The sequence below is a fragment of the Ambystoma mexicanum genome, chromosome 4p, assembly GCF_040938575.1.
Source record: "Ambystoma mexicanum isolate Mex_15411 chromosome 4p, UKY_AmexF1_1, whole genome shotgun sequence".
NCBI classification, from domain to species: domain Eukaryota; kingdom Metazoa; phylum Chordata; class Amphibia; order Caudata; family Ambystomatidae; genus Ambystoma; species Ambystoma mexicanum.
The window spans coordinates 396,366,279-396,381,876 of NC_090927.1; positions in this window are offsets into that span (position 1 = coordinate 396,366,279).

The window sequence follows — 15,598 nt, forward strand, 5'->3', positions numbered from 1 at the left end:
GATACTGTGGAGAAAGTACATGAGCATGTCGAGAGGTTGTTTGAGTATAGGAGAGATTTGGAGAAGTTACGGAATGAGGATGACGAAGAAGAGAGTATGTATGTACAGAAATGATTTCTTCTGTGTCGTAAATGGGCATCTGAGGAAGCACGAATTTGTACAAGAGATGCGATTAGATGGATTTCGGATTTATCGATAACTCTGGTTGAGGTATATGACACATACAGTCAATATACGCTAGAAATGCAGAGGAAGGTGATTCAGGTAATGGTAGAGTACCTGCAGGATGAATGTGTAAGGAAGAAGGTTAGTTGTCCCACAGAGTTACTGGGTATTTATAAGAGAGCTTTTTCACTTGACACTTCTTCGACTGCTTTAGCGCTCGACTTAGCTCTGTTGCTTATTAATCGTTCGGAGTTGCCTATATCTCAGTTGCCTATGAGAGAGGTACCTCCGACATTTGTCCCAAAATATGAGATTGCCGCTAATGCTGCAGCAGGTATAGCTGCTGTGGACATACCCGCACATTATGTATCGCAGTTTGTTCACGTCCCATTTTCACGACAGGAAGTGAACACTATTAGGCAATCCATTCCCGACATTAGGAAAAATCCGACAGGATTCTATAAAGAGATAGAGTCCGTCTTGCAGTCCTCAGTGTTCACCCTAGGCGATATTGACTTGTTATTCCCTGTACTCCTGCCCGTAGATTTGTGGGAGCAGGTTAGAACAATAGATGATGCACCAGGGTTGGGAGATACGTGGGCTAATATAACTAGGCTTGACGGGGAAAGGCCAGCTGGTGAGAGACCGCCTCAGGTGATACTCACTTTGCCTGACAGAATCATTGTGAAATTAAAAACTATAATTCCCGAAAAAAGAATTATTTGGGACAACCTTACGGCCTGTGTCCAAGGAAAATCTGAGGGTGCCACCGAGTTCTTTAATCAGTTCAAACAAGTACTCTCGGACGTCAGTGGACAGGATTTAGGCACAGAGTCTGGGAAAAGGTTATTTGTGGACAAATTCGTGCGTGGATTGCTGCCTGACATCCAGTCACAGATTATGTCTTCCGAGAGCGCTTGGTAGGCGAAATCCCAATCAGAAGTACTGCACATGGCTCAGTACTACGAGAACCGTGTCAATAATGAAAAAGATAGAGTAGAAAAGAGAAAAGGAGACTTAAAGACTAAGGTATTGTTACAACAAATGATTAGAGGCCCCAGAGGGGGTAGTTCGCAGATTAGAGGTCAGTATGTTCCACAAGGGAACGTGCCCTTGGGTCCTGTGAACATTACCCAGTGTGCCTATTGTCGCCAGGAGGGTAATTGGCATGCACAATGCCCCGTCCTTCGACAGAGGTCGAATAACACATTTAGGAGTATGGGTAGACGACCCAGAGTTCGCCTCGGGGTGGGAGGCCCTGGTAGAGGTCAGTTTTCGCAGGATCCTCAGCAACCTTTTTCACAGGACAATCAGACTTCGAGTGTGGATACTAGAAACATATTCGATCACCCTTCTGCTGCTTACCTCTCTGAGGAGCTTCCTTCTGATGATATTCTGTTTCGTTAGGATTGCCCGAAGCAGGGTTTGGAACCTACACCTATTCCCGTTAGTCAGAAAGGTCCCTAAATTGAAATGGTAGTGAGAAATAGGAAACATCAGTTCTTGATAGACACTGGGCCACAGAAGTGCTCCATTGATCATTCTCGGGTTCCAAACATTCCACTGTCAGGGCAAACCAATGTCTCCGTAGGGTTTTCTGGCACACCAGTCATTTGTCCGGTTTCTTCGCCTGTACCTATTTCTTTGGGTCCCTTTACAGACTACTGTCTATTTCTTTTGACTTCGAATTGTGGAGAGAATTTGTTGGGGTTGAATCTGTTGAAGGAATTAAATGCGGTAATTCATTGTTCATCTGATGGAGTGCGTTTGATGATTTCACCACAGCAGTTTTCTGTTTCACAATTTTTGACTAGACCTTTGCCACCAGAATTCAGTAATGTCCCGGAGTGTTTGTGGGCGGCTGACGACAATGATGTCGGTGTTCTACAGATTGAGCCTGTTAGAATAGTCTTGAAACATGGTATTAAGCTGCCACGTATCCCGCAGTATAAGATCTCGGTTGAAGGTGAGCAAGCTTTGAAGAGCATTGTTTCTGATTTTGTGCATCGCGGGGTGATTGAGGAGATTACAGGAAGTTTGTGCAATAGTGCGATCTTACCCGTGTACAAAAAAGGCAAAATGCTATTCCGTTTCGTTTTATAATTGATTTGCGTGCCATCAATAGAGCTGTCGCTCCACAATTTCCAATTGTGCCTGATGTGACGACAATATTAACAATGATTTCAGCTACGGCTACTTACTTCAGTGTTGTGGACCTCAAGAATGCTTTCTTCAGTATTCCTATACACAAGGACAGTAGATATTTGTTCGTGTTCACCTTAGGGGGACGCTCGTTCACATTTACTCGTGCACCTCAAGGTTACACCGAGAGTCCTAGCATTTATAGTAGGGCCTTGAAAGAACAGCTTGATACTCTTGAATTACCCCCTACTTGTACGTTGCTTCAGTACGTTGACGACTTGCTTTTAGCAGCAGATTCTGAGAGCTCTTGTAAAGGGGGCACTGTATTGTTGCTCATCCATCTAGCTAAGCATGGTCACAAAGCTTCGCTTAAAAAGTTTCAATATTGTTGCCAGGAGGTCGCCTATTTAGGCTACCTCCTGTCAAAGGAGGGAAGAAGATTGAAACCTGAAAGAATAAAACACATTTCTGGCATGTCTGTCCCAAATACACAGAAGGAAGTCAGAGCCTTAATAGGTATGGCTTCTTACTGTAGGGTATGGATCCCGAACTTTTCACTAGTGATAAAACCGATGTTGGCTTTGACAAAGAAGGGCATTTTTTCGCCATTGCCATGGAAATCGGAACATCAACAATCATTTGAGCTTCTCAAGACTGCATTATGCTCTGCACCGGTTTTGGGTACACCAAATTACAACAAGGCCTTTGTGTTGTTTGTGCATGAATGTGATGGATGTGCTTTGGCTGTATTAACGCAGGAACATGGAGGGAAGAATAGGCCGTGCGGTTACTACTCTTCCGCCCTTGATCCTGTCGCATGCGCTTTTCCAAGATGATTGCGAGCTGTCGCTGATGCTGCCGTGTCTGTAAAGCAGAGTGAGGGAATAGTCCTAGGCCATGATCTAACCCTGATGGTGCCTCACTCTGTAGATGTTCTATTGAACAAAACTCAAACGCAACACCTCACTTCCGCACGATTGACGAGATATGAATTGATTTTGTTTGCTCCCCACATACAAATTAGGAGGTGTTGTGTTCTTAATCCGGCTGAACTCCTACCTTTCCCACAAAATACTGTTTGCGGTGATGATGAGTCACATGACTGCCTGTATACTACTGAACAATAAACAAAGGGCAGAATTGATCTTAAGGACACTCCTTAGGATAATGTGCAAGGGGAGCTATTTTGTGATGGCTCCTGCTTCAAACTTCCGGATGTTACATCCACAGCTGCTTATGCAATCACTACATTAAGCTCGGTTGTAGAGACCAAGCGAATTACACATAACTCCGCGCAGGCCGCAGAGATTATAGCATTAACCCGAGCTTGTGAGCTTTCCGAAGGGCTAATGGTGAATATATATACTGACAATCAGTATGCTTTTGGGGTGGCTCACAACTTTGTGAGACTTTGGTCAGAGAGAGGGTTTCTAACTTCACATGGGACCAGGATTCAGCATGGCCCCCTGATAGTACAATTGCTCTCGGCGCTCGCGCTTCCTAGTAAGTTAGCAATCATGAAATGCGCACCACAAGATCACAGATGATGTAGGGAAAGGGAATGCTTTTGCTGATCAGATAGCCAGACAAACTGCTGCAGATCTTCGCACAGAAATGTATGCTCTAAGAAAAACTAGGGATGTCTTTGTATTGGACGAGGATATTGGGTCTGTGCGGGATATCCAAGCTGATGCCACAATGGAAGAATCTAAGAAATGGGCTGAAGGCTTGGGGAAATTAGATGATGATGGGTGTTGGGTGGACACAGTTGAAGGGAAATGGTTACTTCTTAATGCCTACATAGTCATGATGGTTACTATGGCACACGGTCCCACACATGTGTGTGCTCAACAGATTACGAAAATGTTAGAGAAAGTCTTGGTAAATGATAAGATTTCGAAAATTGCTCAGCATTATGTCCAAAATTGCATGATTTGCCTACAGCACAATGTGGGGAAGGGGACGGTAACTCCAAGGGGTAGCTTTGGGCCTATATCTGCCCCGTTTGAGTGATTCATTTTGATTTTATTGAGATGGAGCGGTGCAATAGCTTAAAATATGTCCTTGTGGTCATTTGTGCCTTTAGTAAATGGGTTGAGGCTTTCCCTGTCAAAGATGCTACAGCCATGACCACTGCAAAAATTATGATAAAAGAGTACTTCCCGCGGTTTGGGTTGCCAAGAGTCATTTGGTCAGACAATGGTCCACATTTTGTTGCTCCTGTAATTTTACAGATATGTACGGCACTACATATTGATAAGCGATTTCATTCGGCTAGACATCCTCAAAGTGCTGGGTTGGTAGAGAGACATAACGGTATCCTAAAGAACAAACTCGCTAAAACGTGTGCCGGTACCAAACTAAAATGGCCGGACGCCTTACCGATCATGTTACGAGCCATGCGCACTACCCCTCAAACTAAGACTGGGCTCTCTCCATTTGAGGTGGTGATGGGGAGGCCTGCCAATATTTGGGGTCTTCCGAGACCTAAAACACTGAGAAGTGTTGAGAATGTATTGCTTTCAGACTACTGTAACCAGTTGACTAAAAATCTGTATTTCATTTATCATCAGGTACGATCAGCTTTACCTGTACGCTACGAGGGCCCAGGTCACAACATCCGGCTTGGAAGCTCGGTCCTGGTGAGAGCATACGAGCGGTCCTCTTGCCTCGCGCCTCGCTGCCGGGGACCATGCCAGGTCTTGTTGGTCACCCAAATGGCAGTGCGGGTGGCTGGAAAGAAGAACTGGATACACATGACGCATGTCAAGAAACGTCCTCACCCAATGCCGCACGTTACAGAAGAAACAGAACCCCTCACTAACACTGCAATCGATGATCCTGAAGCAGCAAGAAGCACTGTGAGTGAGTCGGAGAATTTCTCTGAGCCCGTGGGGCTTGGGGAATCGTCCATTTTGTCTCCACACTCCTTGTAAAATTCATTTCCGGAAACAATTGCTCCGAATTCTGCAGCTTCCGTTGCCTCCGATACGTTGCTTCCCTCAGCAAGTGACGTTACCTTATTTCCAGATCAAACAGTACCGGGAACCACCAGATATAATCTTCGGTGTAAAAAATAGACTTACGGCACGGTTTGACTGTGCATTCAAAAAAGGAAAGGATCATCAAGGGCTTGCTTTTGCCCAAATTTGAGAAAGAGGGTTCTGTTGGCTAGGGTTGGGGAAGGACTAAGAAGACGCGCGACCGGGGAGTTGCCAGCAACAAACATTGGGGTTTTCATCCGAAGACTACGATGCCTGCCACCAAAACGTATTGCTGTGTTTTGATGATAATAATTGGGGTTTTTATAGTAACTTCTTTAGGATTCTGGTACGTCGAGAAGATTTATCCTCTAGAGCCTCTTTTGCCAATTGAAATTGTACCTACTGTTTTTACACCTTTTGTACATTTGCATACTGTGTCACCTAGGGACTCTCAGCATAGACAGAAGTATCACAATAATACTATGATGTTGATTATGAATTCGACACATGCCATTTTTAACAAAACCAATTGTTGGGTCTGCTCGCATTTACCACAACATGGGGATAAGGGGCTAGGTTGGTATATTCATCCCTTACCTTTGACGACTGCTTGTTATGCCTCTCTTAGAGCACTGTTCTTTGGCCGATGGAATGATAGCATCTCGGGCAATTTTGATGGAACTAATTTGAATCATTTTGAAAAAAGTGTTCTGACTCCCCTGTGATGCTCGCTTTTCGCAAATAGGAGTAAACTCAACGTTGCTTCAATTAGGCCTTCTGATAGACTATCTCGTCCTTTCCAATCTTTGGTTCCCTTTAAAATGGCTCCGATAGGCCATATGGATGCCGTGCCACCTTCTTACTCTGTTAACCATAGCCCCGATTCAGTTTCTTTCTGCATACAGAGGAATGGTACCCGGTCAATGGGAGATTTTAAAGGCTGTGCCAACGTTGCAAATTTGACTGGGGAAAACAGACCTTTGTATGTAGGCGAACCTGTCTATTTCGTTTGCGGTAATGTAGCATTTCCATGGTTGCCCAGGGATTGGCAGGGGACCTGTTATTTAGGGATCCTGTTCTGGGTATTCATAGCAAGCACTTTGGAAGTTTCAAAGGCTCGTCCACGGCGGGACGAGAATGGTGATACCCCCTCACAAGTGATGGAGATATAGCAAAATCAGTTGTGCCATTTTGGGGGCAGATAGCAAATTCCGAAGACATCAGGAGACTAGCGAGAGTACTGGAGAGAACCATCAACCGGACCACAGATATACTCTATAATATGACATTAGAGCAGAAAGCGATAAGATTAGTAGCACTCCATAACCGGATGGCATTAGATGTCATTCTGGCTGAACGTGGTGGAGTATGTAAATTAGTGGGGTCCGCTTGCTGTGTTTTCGTACCAGACTCCTCCCCAACCATTTTCAAAGCAATTCAGAATCTGCACGTCCTTAGCTCAGAAGTGCATGTTCCCGAGGGGAACTGGAATCTTAGTGCTTGGTTTTAGGATTTCTTGCGATCTTGGGGTTGGAAGGTACTTTCAGTTTTGCTGATCATTTTGGGAGTTCTGCTATTCCTTTGTTGTTGTATCCAATGTCTGCCTAGTATATGTTCGATGCTAGGGGGATGTTGTGCTCAGGTGATAGGTACGATAGGACATAAAGTATATGCCCCGGATAAAACTTCCAAGGAATATGTGTTAAAAGAGATCATAGTGAACGACCTGATGGCCATAGATATCTCTGACAGCAATTCAGGGTGCAAGGAGATCAGAAGTAGTCTTAGCACTTGGCATAGGCCAAAGGGAGGGTTTGTCAAACTGGATATTAAATTATGCCTCCTATTGTAACGATTGTATGTATATTGACCTACGCCAAGTTGCTTAAAACTGTACGCGAATAAATCTCTACGGCAAGGTCTTGACCTTAGAAATGGATGTAGGCCGCCATCTTGAATCAAGCTGCCATTTTAGGTTCTCTTGTTGTGTAAAAGTCACCCTGTACATTAAAATGGTGGACGATGCCATTCCGAACAGAGTCTGGTCGTCATGACCTCCGTACAGCTAATGTATACCTTGCCTACAGGCCACTTGTTAGGGTCGTGAACTGAGACCTTGTCCTTCTGTTGGCCTGTGTGTAAATGGATTACCCGTATCAACGGAACTGATCTATACGCATACTGATGTATATATTAAAAGATTGACCTGGCAGAGACCCTAGACCAGTAATACATTCATGGAATGGTTAACTCGCGAAGGGGTTGGACAACAGGCTGGAGAAATGTATATAAGCCTGAATGTCCCAATGTACACTCTCTCACTGAATACATCGAACCCCGTTGAAGTTCGTTGTGTTGTACTGAGGGCCGATAGCTATCCGATTTGTCATTTGACTTTGTCATTGCTTGACCTTAAAATAAAGTACTTTGTATGTTCCTTTGTAACCGGTGTTTGGTGTGTTTCCTCTGGGTTCCCCGGCCTCATATTATTGTTCTCTTTTCACAGTTGGCGCCCGAATGGGGACCCTCAAGATTGATGCCGGACCATTGAAGGTTGACGCATGCTATTGGACCGGGATCGGACGGTGTGATACTACGGGCCCGACTGAACGAGACGCAACACCTCTACAGCGTTGCACGATCCGATCCTTGGACGATAGCCGTGCGTTCTGAAACGGCATCTTGACGAGGGTCCACTTGTGAGGCGGGCAGATTTGCCGAAATCACCAAACACAAGGTAAAATTCGTTAGGTAAGTTCTTTGATAAACCGTACGGCCCTCCTTAGGTTTGGTCAGGTGAGTCGTGACCCGACTCTTAATTTAACCCTGACAATTTGAATTTGGCGCATTGTATCTGCAGACACAATTATTGACCAGGTAACACCAAGTTTTTTGAGAAATGCCTGGGAAATTGTCTAGCTGCTTTAGGGCATTATTCCGCAGCGATCGACAATCTTTGGAATTTAGCCGTCCGGCACCACAGGAGGGGTCACCGGCGCTTACTATGTATTGTAAACATGGCATTGGAAGTGTAATATTTAATGTTATTTGGCACAGACAAACCAGACATGCCTCCGAACTTCAGTGGCCAATCAATGGTAGTTTTGAGATCCCTCGTATTGAATACTTAGAGTCGGTCTTGTTAAAGAAAAAGGCCAGACCCGCAGCATTTGATGTTCTACAGAATTGGAAAAAAGAAGCGTTGCAGCAGCTTAAGACTAGGGAAAAACATGTGCGCCGTCATAAAACGAACGCTGAAAAGGCGTTGTTATATGATCAGGACAAAGAGTCTGAGTCAGTTAGGAATATGGATAGGGCTTTCTCACTCGGTATTCAGAAAATCTATCCTTCTAAAGACCTTCATGTTTCTGATGAGTTTCTCGACAAATTGTTAAACGAGCGAAGGCCTGGTGCCTCTGCACCACCTCCGTATTATGCTCTTCCTGTTGCTTTTCCTCTTCCTGCTGTTATTCCTGCTCTCCCTGCTCAACCTGTTGTTCCTATTCTTCGTGCTGTTGTTCCTCCGCCTGCTCTACTACCTCTTCCCATTGCACCAGTAATAACACCTCCATTGAATCTGCCTGCACCTCCACTCCCGAGTGGTTCTGTACCGACTATAGTTGATCGGAGTGCGGGGTCGAAGGTTGTTACTCGTAATACTGTCCCTACAGATAAAATGCGGGATTTGTTTGCATGGGCTAAGCATTGTATGGAGAGAGATGATCGAGCTAATGTTTTTGCCACACTGTCTAATATGGATAATTTTCCTGAGAAAAATGTTTTTATTGACGGTTTAGGGATTCAGTTATGCGTAATGTGGGGTAAATTAAATAATGTGGATCGCCCACAAGGGCTGAGGGATCTGAATACTTTAGCACTATCGAGAGATACTGTGGAGAAGGTACATGAGCATGTCGAGAGGTTGATTGAGTATAGGAGAGATTTGGAGAAGTTACGGAATGAGGATGACGAAGAAGAGAGTATGTATGTACAGAAACGATTTCTTCTGTGTCATAAATGGGCATCTGAGGAAGCACGAATTTGTACAAGAGATGCGATTAGATGGATTTCGGATTTACCGATAACTCCGGTTGAGGTATATGACACATACAGTCAATATACGCTAGAAATGCAGAGGAAGGTGATTCAGGTAATGATAGAGTACCTGCAGGATGAATGTGTAAGGAAGAAGGTTAGTTGTCCCACAGAGTTACTGAGTATTTATAAGAGAGCTTTTTCACTTGACACTTCTTCGACTGCTTTAGCGCTCGACTTAGCTCTGTTGGTTATTAATCGTTCGGAGTTGCCTATATCTCAGTTGCCTATGAGAGAGGTACTTCCGACATTTGTCCCAAAATATGAGATTTCCGCTAATGCTGCAGCAGGTATAGCTGCTGTGGACATACCCGCACATTATGTATCGCAGTTTGTTCACGTCCCGTTTTCACGACAGGAAGTGAACACTATTAGGCAATCCATTCCCGACATTAGGAAAAATCCGACAGGATTCTATAAAGAGATAGAGTCTGTCTTGCAGTCCTCAGTGTTCACTCTAGGCGATATTGACTTGTTATTCCCTGTACTCCTGCCCGTAGATTTGTGGAAGCAGGTTAGAACAATAGATGATGCACCTGGGTTGGGAGATACGTGGGCTAATATAACTAGGCTTGACGGGGAAAGGCCAGCTGGTGAGAGACCGCCTCAGGTGATACTCACTTTGCCTGACAGAATCATTGTGAAATTAAAAACTATAATTCCCGAAAAAAGAATTATTTGGGACAAGCTTACGGCCTGTGTCCAAGGAAAATCTGAGGGTGCCACCGAGTTCTTTAATCGGTTCAAACAAGTACTCTCGGACTTCAGTGGACAGGATTTAGGCACAGAGTCTGGGAAAAGGTTATTTGTGGACAAATTCGTGCGTGGATTGCTACCTGACATCCAGTCACAGATTATGTCTTCCGAGAGCGCTTGGTAGGCGAAATCCCAATCAGAAGTACTGCACATGGCTCAGTACTACGAGAACCATGTCAATAATGAAAAAGATAGAGTAGAAAAGAGAAAAGGAGACTTAAAGACTAAGGTATTGTTACAACAAATTATTAGAGGCCCCAGAGGGGGTAGTTCGCAGATTAGAGGTCAGTATGTTCCACAAGGGAACGTGCCCTTGGGTCCTGTGAACATTAACCAGTGTGCCTATTGTCGCCAGGAGGGTAATTGGCGTGCACAATGCCCCGTCCTTCGACAGAGGTCGAATAACACATTTAGGAGTATGGGTAGACGACCCAGATTTCGCCTCGGGGTGGGGGGCCCTGGTAGAGGTCAGTTTTCGCAGGATCCTCAGCAACCTTTTTCACAGGACAATCAGACTTCGAGTGTGGATACTAGAAACATATTCGATCACCCTTCTGCTGCTTACCTCTCTGAGGAGCTTCCTTCTGATGATATTCTGTTTCGTTAGGATTGCCCGAAGCAGGGTTTGGAACCTACACCTATTCCCGTTAGTCAGAAAGGTCCTAAATTGAAATGGTAGTGAGAAATAGGAAACATCAGTTCTTGATAGACACTGGGCCACAGAAGTGCTCCATTGATCATTCTCGGGTTCCAAACATTCCACTGTCAGGGCAAACCAATGTCTACGTAGGGTTTTCTGGCACACCAGTCATTTGTCCGGTTTCTTCGCCTGTACCTATTTCTTTGGGTCCCTTTACGGACCACTGTCCATTTCTTTTGACTTCGAATTGTGGAGAGAATTTGTTGGGGTTGAATCTGTTGAAGGAATTAAATGCGGTAATTCATTGTTCATCTGATGGAGTGCGTTTGACGATTTCACCACAGCAGTTTTCTGTTTCACAATTTTTGACTAGACCTTTGCCACCAGAATTCAGTAATGTCCCGGAGTGTTTGTGGGCGGCTGACGACAATGATGTCGGTGTTCTACAGATTGAGCCTGTTAGAATAGTCTTGAAACATGGTATTAAGCTGCCACGTATCCCGCAGTATAAGATCTCGGTTGAAGGTGAGCGAGCTTTGAAGAGCATTGTTTCTGATTTTGTGCATCGCGGAGTGATTGAGGAGATTACACGAAGTTTGTGCAATAGTGCGATCTTACCCGTGTACAAAAAAGGCGAAATGCTATTCCGTTTCGTTTTATAATTGATTTGCGTGCCATCAATAGAGCTGTCGCTCCACAATTTCCAATTGTGCCTGATGTGACGACAATATTAACTATGATTCCAGCTACGGCTACTTACTTCAGTGTTGTGGACCTGAAGAATGCTTTCTTCAGTATTCCTATACACAAGGACAGTAGATATTTGTTCGCGTTCACCTTAGGGGGACGCTCGTTCACATTTACTCGTGCACCTCAAGGTTACACCGAGAGTCCTAGCATTTATAGTAGGGCCTTGAAAGAACAGCTTGATACTCTTGAATTACCCCCTACTTGTACGTTGCTTCAGTACGTTGACGACTTGCTTTTAGCAGCAGATTCTGAGAGCTCTTGTAAAGAGGGCACTGTATTGTTGCTCATCCATCTAGCTAAGCATGGTCACAAAGCTTCGCTTAAAAAGTTTCAATATTGTTGCCAGGAGGTCGCCTATTTAGGCTACCTCCTGTCAAAGGAGGGAAGAATATTGAACCCTGAAAGAATAAAACACATTTCTGGCATGTCTGTCCCAAATACACAGAAGGAAGTCAGAGCCTTAATAGGTATGGCTTCTTACTGTAGGGTATGGATCCCGAACTTTTCACTAGTGATAAAACCGATGTTGGCTTTGACAAAGAAGGGCATTTCTTCGCCATTGCCATGGAAATCGGAACATCAACAATCATTTGAGCTTCTCAAGACTGCATTATGCTCTGCACAGGTTTTGGGTACACCAAATTACAACAAGGCCTTTGTATTGTTTGTGCATGAATGTGATGGATGTGCTTTGGCTGTATTAACGCAGGAACATGAAGGGAAGAATAGGCCGTGCGGTTACTACTCTTCCGCCCTTGATCCTGTCGCATGCGCTTTTCCAAGATGATTGCGAGCTGTCGCTGATGCTGCCGTGTCTGTAAAGCAGAGTGAGGGAATAGTCCTAGGCCATGATCTAACCCTGATGGTGCCTCACTCTGTAGATGTTCTATTGAACAAAACTCAAACGCAACACCTCACTTCCGCACGATTGACGAGATATGAATTGATTTTGTTTGCTCCCCACATACAAATTAGGAGGTGTTGTGTTCTTAATCCGGCTGAACTCCTACCTTTCCCACAAAATACTGTTTGCGGTGATGATGAGTCACATGACTGCCTGTATACTACTTGTAAGGACCGGTGGGGGGGTCTGTACTTCCGCTCTCTATATGGTAGAGGAGAGGCACAGAGTACCCCAGCCAAGATTCTCTATTACGGTAGCGATGGACGAGCAATCAAGGCCTAGCTTCTCAGGAGGTGATGCAGGCTGGTTCTTAAGTACAGTGTATCCCCAAGCCCCCACAAAGGAATGTCCACACACTGTATTACTGAAAACACAGTCTTTATATAATTAATATTCAAGGGTTATGTACACTTATCACAACAACGCACTTTGTGCTCAGGAAAACCAATAATGGTAAATATCTACAATTCTAAAGTGGTACCACTAATATTAGACCTCATAACAGTGCATTCACAATACTGTAGAAATGGCACGCAGATCAATAAGAAGGAAACCAGCAATAGAGAGAGGAGAGATACCAGGGGGTTGAAACAATAGGCAGAAGACTGGCCCTTGCTACTGGACACAGTTCTGTGTGGAGATCCCCCCACCTGGGCAACCTGTAAAATAAAGAGATATAACACAAGCCCAGTCCATATATTGTTCAATAGTCTTATTCTCTCTTACAATGTCTTTACCCCCCCAATGTACCTGGTGGAGTCGAGTTCTTCGAAGAGGCGTCGACAGATCCTTCTTGAATGACCCCCTTTAAAGCAGGAGTCACGGATCGTCGAGAGGCGTCGAGAAGCGTCGAGGAACTCGGTGTTCGGTGTCAGGGAATCGACGGCCCTTCTTGAATGCCTTCCCTTTCAAGCGGGAGACACGGGGCGTCGAACGTCCGACAACAAACAGGGTAGAACGGCGTCAATGAGGCGGCAGGCTTCGATCCGAGCGGTGCTCGTCGGCGTCGAGACGTCGGCGTCCTGCGAGGAAGAGGCGTGCGGGGCACCTCGGCGACACTAGTTCTGGACCGCAAAGATTGTGAATGACGGTGGCCCAGCAAGGGCGTCGAGTCGCTCGAGTCTTTGGGGTCGTGAGGTGGCGGGAAACCCACCGGCGGATTCTCCTCGGCGCGTTGGTCGTCCTCGACTTTCTCCGGCAGGATAAAGCGGTCGACGGTGCGGACGAGGGAGTCCTTCGATTCGAATGTTCTTAGGCAAGGAGCGGACGGCTCCGGTCGTCGGCGGCACGGCGTCAAGTGGTTCCCACGGCTGGGCAACACAACTTCGATGGGCCTCCAGCGGTTACACAGACCTGCGAACCCTGGTCGACGGCAATGGACTTCGACAGCGTCGAGGTCCGGGTGCTTTACTTCGGTCTCCTCGGCAGTCCCCTTCTCCGGTCGGCAACCTTTCGATGGTCTGGCGTCCAGGGAGCTTCGGCGAAGATTCAGCGGTGCTCGATGGTCCCTCGGAGCACGGGAAGAGGGCGCCTTACCAGGTCCTCTCTCGGGTCAGTCCTCGGCGAACACGGCAGCCTTCGGATCGGTCGAAGCAAATGCAGCAGCAAGTCTTCTTCTTCCAGCTGGGCGTCGAGGGTCAGCAGTTCCAGTTACTCTTGAGTGGAGACTCAGCTTCTGAACGCTTCTGAACAATTTCCAGTGGTGAGAGGTCCCCAGATATACTATTCTGTCTCTCATCCACACTGCTGGCACACACACAGCAGCCAATCACACAGAAGGGCATTCATGCAGTCAGTCAGCCAATCAGGCACACAGTGCATTCAGGCCACACTCCTCCCTTTCAGACACTCACAACAAGGAATGTGGATTGGGACAAGTACCCAGCCATTCAACACTACACACTGCATTCAGGCCAGTTTCGGGCAGGGCTGTCTCAGTCTTTGTCTCACATGCCAGAAACCAGACAACCACAACAAGGAGTGTATATTGGTCACCCACTCCATTCACCCAGGTCCCACCCACAGGAGGTACCCACAACATACAGTGAATGGGAAGGCTCCAGTCAGTCTAGCTGGGCCTTCACAACAACACCATATATGGAACTTCCACCCAACAGCCAGTCAGGGGGAAGGGACAGAGTCAGGGCTTCCCAGGACTTTGGGAAAACAAGGTAAGAGGCAATAGAAAGCAAGAGGCCACAGGGGCCATCTTCTTTTCCATCAGGAATCAACTGATTCCAATGGCAGGGCCTGGGTATCCCAAAATGGAGGACACCCAGAGCACCTGTCAATTTCAGCATGGAGCTGCCACCAGCCCATACCCTGCTCTGTGGGCTACCCACAGGTGCCCAAAAACATACACTAGGGGCACAGGGTTGTACCCCTACCCATGGGTGCCATAAGGGTATCCCATGGGTCTGTTCACCAAACCAAAAGAGAGCTGCACTGCCAGGAGTCCCACATGGACTCCTGGGCAGAAAACACGACAGAACACACGATAAAAAACAGTAAAGGACAAGGATTCAGAGGCCCTGTCCCTCTGATGCATTTCCAGCATCACACTACTGAACAATAAACAAAGGGCAGAATTGATCTTAAGGACACTCCTTAGGATAATGCGCAAGGGGAGCTATTTTGTGATGGCTCCTGCTTCAAACTTCCGGATGTTACATCCACAGCTGCTTATGCAATCACTACATTAAGCACGGTTGTAGAGACCAAGCGAATTACACATAACTCTGCGCAGGCCGCAGAGATTATAGCATTAACCCGAGCTTGTGAGCTTTCCGAAGGGCTAATGGTGACTATATATACTGACAATCAGTATGCTTTTGGGGTGGCTCACAACTTTGTGAGACTTTGGTCAGAGAGAGGGTTTCTAACTTCACATGGGACCAGGATTCAGCATGGCCCCCTGATAGTACAATTGCTCTCGGCGCTCGCGCTTCCTAGTCAGTTAGCAATCATGAAATGCGCACCGCAAGATCACAGATGATGTAGGGAAAGGGAATGCTTTTGCTGATCAGATAGCCAGACAAACTGCTGCAGATCTTCGCACAGAAATGTATGCTCTAAGAAAAACTAGGGATGTCTTTGTAATGGACGAGAATATTGGGTCTGTGCGGGATATCCAAGCTGATGCCACAATGGAAGAATCTAAGA